A 6,981-nucleotide genomic window follows, 5' to 3' on the forward strand; every position below is an offset into this window, starting at 1 on the left:
AGCCTTGTCTATATATCAAGCTCCAGGACTACATAGAGAGACCCTGTTTCAAAAACCAAAAACGAAAAGGAAAGAATAAAAAACAAAGAAGGGAGGGAGGGAGGGAGGGAGGGAAGGAGGGAGAGAAACAGGCAGGCAAACGAAACCCAGCCAGCCAGGCACAGCTGTGGCTCACTTGTAATTCCATCACCAGAGGCAAAAACAGGAGGGCTCAGCTTCCAGTTAAGCACCATTGAGAAAAGACACCTGGTGTTGACCTCTGGCTTCCACATGCACACACCACACCACACCACGCCAACACACACACACAGTGGAAGGGTGGTGAACGATGAAGATTAGAAAAAAGATTTATTCAGTGTGGCCCCTCCAGTCTCTCCTGCAAGGTCTTCAGACAGAACGGTGCAGTGTGGAATCTTGTGAAGAGGTAAGCTCTGTCCTCTGGCTGGCACTAGGCTTCGGCCGATATGGGGCTCCCAGAGGACTCCAGTTCCTCAGGGACCACTGTTCAGTATCTGGCAGCCAAGGGAAGAGCAGAGGGGTGTCTTCTTAGGAAACCTTCATTCCTGCCAGTTTGTTATACTGGGTGCTGGGGTGAGGGTGGGCAGGGGGGAGGGTCCCACAGGACCAATAGGGAGCTGTCATCCTGTCCCTGTTCACCTAAGGACAACAGCAGAAGGAACTTTGACTTGCTAGAGGCAAAGCGGGAAGAAATAGGTTTAAGATTTACGATTAAACAGTAACAATACCCAATGCAATTTGCGAATAAACAGTAACAGAAAGAGTAGGAAACTTGGCTGGGCATGGGCACACACGTGCAACCCCAGGCAGGAAGACGGCCAACTTGAGGCCAGCCTATGCTGCCAACCAAACTCAACAAAGCAACAGTGTGATCCTCGGCACCATCTACGTGTAGACGGTGGACGTCCTCAAAGTTTGTGGGAAAGAGAAAGATCAGGGGGTGCCGCTGCTCTTGGAGACCCTGTCCCGCCATGCTGGGCTCCACCCCTGTACAGTCTCGTTCAACTAACACTCCAGTGCCTTAGTGGAAATACGTGAAGTGCTCAAACGCCAAGGGAGACAGGCTCGTCAAATTGTACTCCACATCCCTGCAGCACACAGCACCCTGGGTGGAGGAAGTCAATATTGGTAAACAGAGGAAGGAGGCTAGGCCAGCACAGGTCTAGCTTTATAGAAGGCCCTGGTAGCTGCTTCCTGGGCTCTTGGAGATGGCTGAATGCCTCCTAGCAAGTTCTCTGGAATGGATGTCTGACTATCAGCATGCAGAGAACAGGAAAAGGTCAAAGGCCCTTGTGGTTGTGGGAGACCAGAGCACAGGAGTCCGTGGCAGCTGCAGGGTGAGATACCTTAGTGCGGTCATTTCTCTTCCCAGCAAAGGCCCAGAGACCTGCCTCCCAAACCAGACCTCCCACTGCCTGTTTCCAAGCCCTCACCTAACCTGGTTTGAGCATGTTCCCTCTGTGAAGGGCACTCCTCTTCCTCTTCCTCCCTTCAACCTGGACTGTCTAGACAGACCCCCACTGACCAGCCTTAAGCGCACAGTTCTACTGGGCCACAGCCTCTGATCTCTGGTCCCCTGCTCTCCCTGCTCTGGAGATAAGGTGGGAAAATGATGTGTCCAGAGGGAGGACATCCAACACCCTCCTGAGCCTAGAAGCTCAGCCTGCCTTTCTTTCCAGCTAGTCTATCTATCACTCCCTGGTCCTTTCATGCAGAGTACTCCGTGACTCTTCTGTCATCCTCCTCCCCTCCCCCCTGCTCCCGCCCTCCCACCCCTACCCCCACCCCCACCACTCTGCCCCTGTCCACAACACTCTGTTGAAATGTGAGTCTCCCCTAGGTCACAACACTGATGGATTTCAAGCTCTCTAGGAACCACCTCAGGTCAACCCCAGCGGGGCTGTGCAGGTGAGGCCAGGCTGCTCTTGCTCAGGGCTGTCCCCCACTGTGTCGCCTGAACACAAGCACAGGGCCTGTGTTTCCTGGATCCCGCTGGAAACGTGCCAAGGAAGGAGTGAATGAAAGTGGGAGGTGGTTCCAAAGAAGACCAGGCCAGATTAGGCAAGAGAGGAAGGACAGACGTGAGTCACAGATTACTCATATGTTCCTGGCCCGAGAGGCCGAGATGCACCGGCACTGTTCGAAGCTATGGCAGAGCCAGGCTGCCTCCTGGGCTGGCAGGAAGATGCCCAGCTCCCTTCTGCTGCCTGGAAGTCTACAGACAGGCTGTGCTAGAGACGGGGCTGGACACACTGAACTGCTCCAGGGCTGTTCGGCAGCATGTCAACTTTCGAATTGTTTATTTTCCCGAGGCTTCTGGTTTGTTTTGATTTCTTTTAAGGAGCTGTCTATGTGATCCAGGACAGCCTTGAACCTATGGCAGTCCTCCTGCCTCAGCCTCCTGAACGCTGCTGGTATTATAGACGTGAGTCTGCACTCAACCTCTTTACTGTTTTTAATTTCTTTTACAAATTAGTATTACTATTGTGTGTATACACAGGTCAGAGGACATCTGTGGGAATTGGTTCTCTCCTTCCACCATGTGGTGCCCAAAGAGCTGCCAGGCTGTCAGGCTGGGCAGCAAGTGTTGCTGTTACCCACTGCACCCCCCTCTTTAGCATTTAAGTGTGCAGGGCACCATAAGAAATACATTCCTCTTTTTTTTTTTTTTTTTTCTTTTTTTGGTGTTTCAAGACAAGAGTTTCTCTGTGTAGTCCTGGCTGTTCTGGAACTCGATCTATAGCCCAGGCTGGCCTTAAACGTGAAGAGATCCATCTGCCTCTGCCTCCTGAGTGCTGGGATTGAAGGTATGCACCACCACTGTTCAGTTTGAGAAATACATTCTTGCCTGATGTGGTGTACCCCTTTAATCCCAGCATTCGGGAGGTAGGGGGATCTCTGTAAATTCGAGGCCAGCCTGGTCTATGTAGTGAGTTCTACATAGCCAGAGAGAAAGAAGAAACACATTCCTAGTGTAGTACAACCATCACCACCATCCGATCACAGGATTCTTCTCCAAGACTAAAACTCTACCTATTAAACACTAACTCAACCATTTTTAAAAGCAATGTCTTACTCATTAAGTTTATGTCTGACCTAAAACTGGAGGGAATACTCAAATAAGAGAGGAAAGGGATGTCTCAGAAGACAGGGCAGATACTCACACCACGGTGCTAGGACTGGGAGGAAGCAGGAACATTCTGAGTTCCACACACATGCCAAGGCTAGCCTGGGCTACCTGAGTCTCCATCTCAAAACAAGAGACAGAATTAGAGTCAAGCATGGTGGTATACTGCACTTAGTACTGTAATCCCAGCACTCTGGAGGCTGAAGCAGGAGAATCTGGAGCTGTAGGCCAGCCTGGGCCTCTAATGCAACCTCCCAGAAAGCATCATAAAGAAAAAGAAAGAAAAGAATTGCTTTGGAATGTAACTTGGTGGTAGAGTACCTACCTGCTTAGCATATACAAGGCCCTGGGCTCCATCCCCAGCACTGAAAAAAAAAAAATCAATCAATAATAATAATAATAATAATAATAATAATAATAATAATGAGTGAAGCAATAAGACTGAACCTGGCAGTCTTTGTGTGGTGAGGGAACTAGAAATGTTTATTTATTTGTGGTGTTGAGAATTAAATCCGGGCAAGAGATCTACCACTGAGTAATAGCTGCACACCAAACTAGTGATTCTTCACGTGAAAAAGACTTGAAGCTTTTCACCACCTGCAGGTTGTCACAGTGAGGCCAGGCTGCCCAGACACGGCTAACTTCCGACAGCACCAACACCATCCCAGAAGGGCTCTCTCCACGCTCGCTAGCCAGCACAGTGTAAGGGAGCAGGCCTGTGGCAGGGTGGGAATCACAGAGACAATAGACCCAGCCGGAGTTTCTCTTGAGGAAGAATGTAGAACAACTTTATGCAGATAAAGTACACAGCACATGGAGGGTGGGACTCCAGAGCTGCAGAGCCTGCCAGCCTGGGTGCTCGGGTCCCTGGCCATGTTCAGGTAGGGACAGGGCAGTTGGGTCCTGAGATATCTCTGGGAAAAAGCAAGGAGTGCTTCCTAGGGTTTTTCTTCTCCAAGCATCCCAACATTAAGAAATCTAATTACCACCCCCCACTGTAGATTTTTATTAAAGAACATTTTTTTCATACAATATATTTTGATTGTGTTTTCCCCTCCCCTAATTCCTCCCAGATCCTCCCCACACACCCAACTTTATGATCTTCCTCTCTCGGTTTAAAAAAACAAAACAAAACAAGAAATGCACATACACATACAAAAAGAAAGAGAAACACGAAAACGAAAATCAAAACAAGGAAAAGACCAATAAGACAAGAAAATGCAACACAAAGCAAAATGGAAACACAAAGTCAACAAAGACACCTCTGAGTTCCCTTTGTGTTGGCCGGCCACTCCCAGGCATGGGGCCTGCCCTGGTGTGTGGTAGAGCATTTGCCCAGTGGGCAGGAGGCCCTGGGGTGTTTGACCCCCAGTAAAACAAAAACAAACGAAAGAGAAAGAATTCACATAGCATGTGGAGGTAGGGGTGAGGTGTGTGTGGGTAGGGGTGGGGTGTGTGTGGGTAGGGGTGGAGGTATGGGTAGGGGTAGAGGTATGGGTAGGGGTGGAGGTATGGGTAGGGGTGGGGATGTGGATAGGGGTGGGGATGTGGGTAGGGGTGGGGATGTGGATAGGGGTGGGGATGTGGATAGGGGTGGGGATGTGGGTAGGGGTAGGGTGTGTGTGTGTGGGTAGGGGTGGGATGATGAAACTAGAAGGGAAGCATGAGAGTGGAAAAAATTATCTTAAGGCAGCGGTGGTGGTGGTGGTGGTGGTGGCGGTGGTGATGGTGGCGATGATGGTGGCAGCCGGTGGTAGCGGCATCAGCGGCAGCGGCGAGGGTACTGGGGTACTTGTGAGAGTGGAAGGGGCTGTGGAAGGTAGAGCAGACAGGCAGGGCAATGGGAAGGGGAAGTGTTAGGCTAGCACTCTAGTAAAACCCATTATGTTGAACGGTCTCTTTAAAAATCAATAGACTGGCTGGGCATGGTGGTGCACACCTCTAACCCCAGCACTTGGAACACAGAGGTAGGCAGATCTCTGTGAGTTCAAGACCAGCCTCGTCTACTTATTGAGCTCCAGGCCAGCTGGGGCTACATGCAATTAATTTAATCTAGTTAAACAGGCAAAAGAAACAAGCAGGAATACGTAAGAATAAGAAACACTAAGTTTGTGCTTCATAAACTTGACAGGATGTTTAGCCTCAGTAGCAACAAGAGAATAAATATCCCCTAAACGACAAGGAAAACCGGACAATGGCATCGGAGAGTGGTGTGGGACCCCCACCCTCCCTCCGCCTGCTGGATCGGGAATCCGTGGAATTAAGGCCCTGACGCAGGCCAGTCAGTTTGAGAGACAGGATGTGAAGCAGTGAAAACAAAGGGTTTTTTCAAAGGCCTGAGCAATGAGAGGAAAGGCAGCCCTCCCGGAGCCACTCAACAGAGCCCAGGGGCGCAAAGGGCTTTGGTGAAGAGAGGAGGCTTGTGGAGGGGCTGTGCATGGAGCTGGGTCCTGGTCGCCTGCGTCCTGTGTCTCCTAGGCCAGAGCTAGCAGTGGCTCGGAGTTTCAGATCACTTTACTGCCCGTCATGAGACTTAGTTAATGACACATAACATGCTGCTTATTGTGGAACTAAAAACTTGGGAGGGTATTACAAAAGTGATAGGTCCTGAGATGCTCTGAACTGTAGGAATCTAAACAAAGACTTAGGTAGGCTGGGTACACTGCTGTAATCCCAGCTCTGGAGAGGTCGAGGAAGGAAGATCACAAGTTCACGGTCAATTTGAGCCACACACACATCTATACCCTGTCTACTTGATAAATAGTGAGATTTTAGATTTCCTTTCGTACTTTTCTTTTAGACAGGGTTTCATACATCCCAGCATCCTAGATTGGCTTCCAACAGATTATACAGACAAAGACAACCTTGAACTCATGTTGTTGTATATTTCTTGTTTTGTATTTTTTTTTTTTTTTTTTTTTTTTGAGACAGGGTTTCTCTGTGTAGTCCTGGCTGTCCTGTCCTGAGCTCACACCATGCCAGCTATGAATACATAAAATTTAGCAATCCCTCCCCGCTGCCCCCCACCTCCCCCTCCTGCTAGGTAAGCGCTTTACCACTGGGCTTCATCCCCAGCATCAGTACCCCAAAGTGTGTTATGGTCTTATGTTTTTTTGAGACAGCGTCTCTCTAAATAGCCCTAGCTGTCCTGGAACTCACTGTGTAGACCAGGTTGGCTTTGAAATCACAGAGATCCACCTGCCTCTGCCTCCAGAGTGCTGGGACTAAAGATGTGTGCCACCGCGCCCAGCTTGTGTTTTGTTTTGGAGACGTGTCTCACTCTTGAGTCCAGGGAGACCTCAAACTGTGGCAATTCTGGCTTTGGCTCCCCAAGTGTTGGGATTACAGACATGAGTCACCATGTCCAGCCAGCAGTCTTTTGTTTTCTGAGCCCTGATATGTATCAGGTCCTTTTTTTTATATTATCAGATAATATCTCATGTGCGGATACAGCACATTGTGTTCTTTTATCCCCTGCCATTGTACCTTTGGCGCTACTCTGGCACCGGGAAGAGAAGCGTTCAGCGGCAGGTGAAATAGTTCAGCTTGGAAAAAAAGCTTCCCATACAAACGCAAGGACCGGAGTTTCATCCCGGGACCCCACATAAAGATGGCAGGAAAGAACCGACTCCACTACATACACACATGCGCACACGCATGCGCGCGCACGCGCACACATGGCACGATAGTGGGGGGGCACTCGAAATGAAGGTTGGGAAAGATGGTAGTGTGGTGTGTGTTAAATTTCTATCACGTTTCTTAGCTTTCATATGCATTACATGTCATGTACACACACCCCATTAGTTAGGCATCTGAAGCGTGAAAGCCTGTCCCCG

At 49.6% G+C, this 6,981-nt stretch overlaps 1 long non-coding RNA gene across 1 annotated transcript; it reads right to left on the reverse strand.

Annotated features, from left to right (window-relative positions):
• Nucleotides 1-332: 332 nt before the first annotated feature.
• On the reverse strand, nt 333-6,780 carry LOC131917842 (uncharacterized). The gene is made up of 3 exons (XR_009380750.1): nt 6,632-6,780; nt 3,471-3,510; nt 333-657 (listed from the first exon to the last, which is right to left on the reverse strand). It is a non-coding gene; the product is annotated as an uncharacterized LOC131917842 (long non-coding RNA).
• Between the last annotated feature and the right edge of the window lie 201 nt (nt 6,781-6,981).

This window comes from Peromyscus eremicus, chromosome 8a (genome assembly GCF_949786415.1).
Source record: "Peromyscus eremicus chromosome 8a, PerEre_H2_v1, whole genome shotgun sequence".
Lineage (NCBI taxonomy): Eukaryota > Metazoa > Chordata > Mammalia > Rodentia > Cricetidae > Peromyscus > Peromyscus eremicus.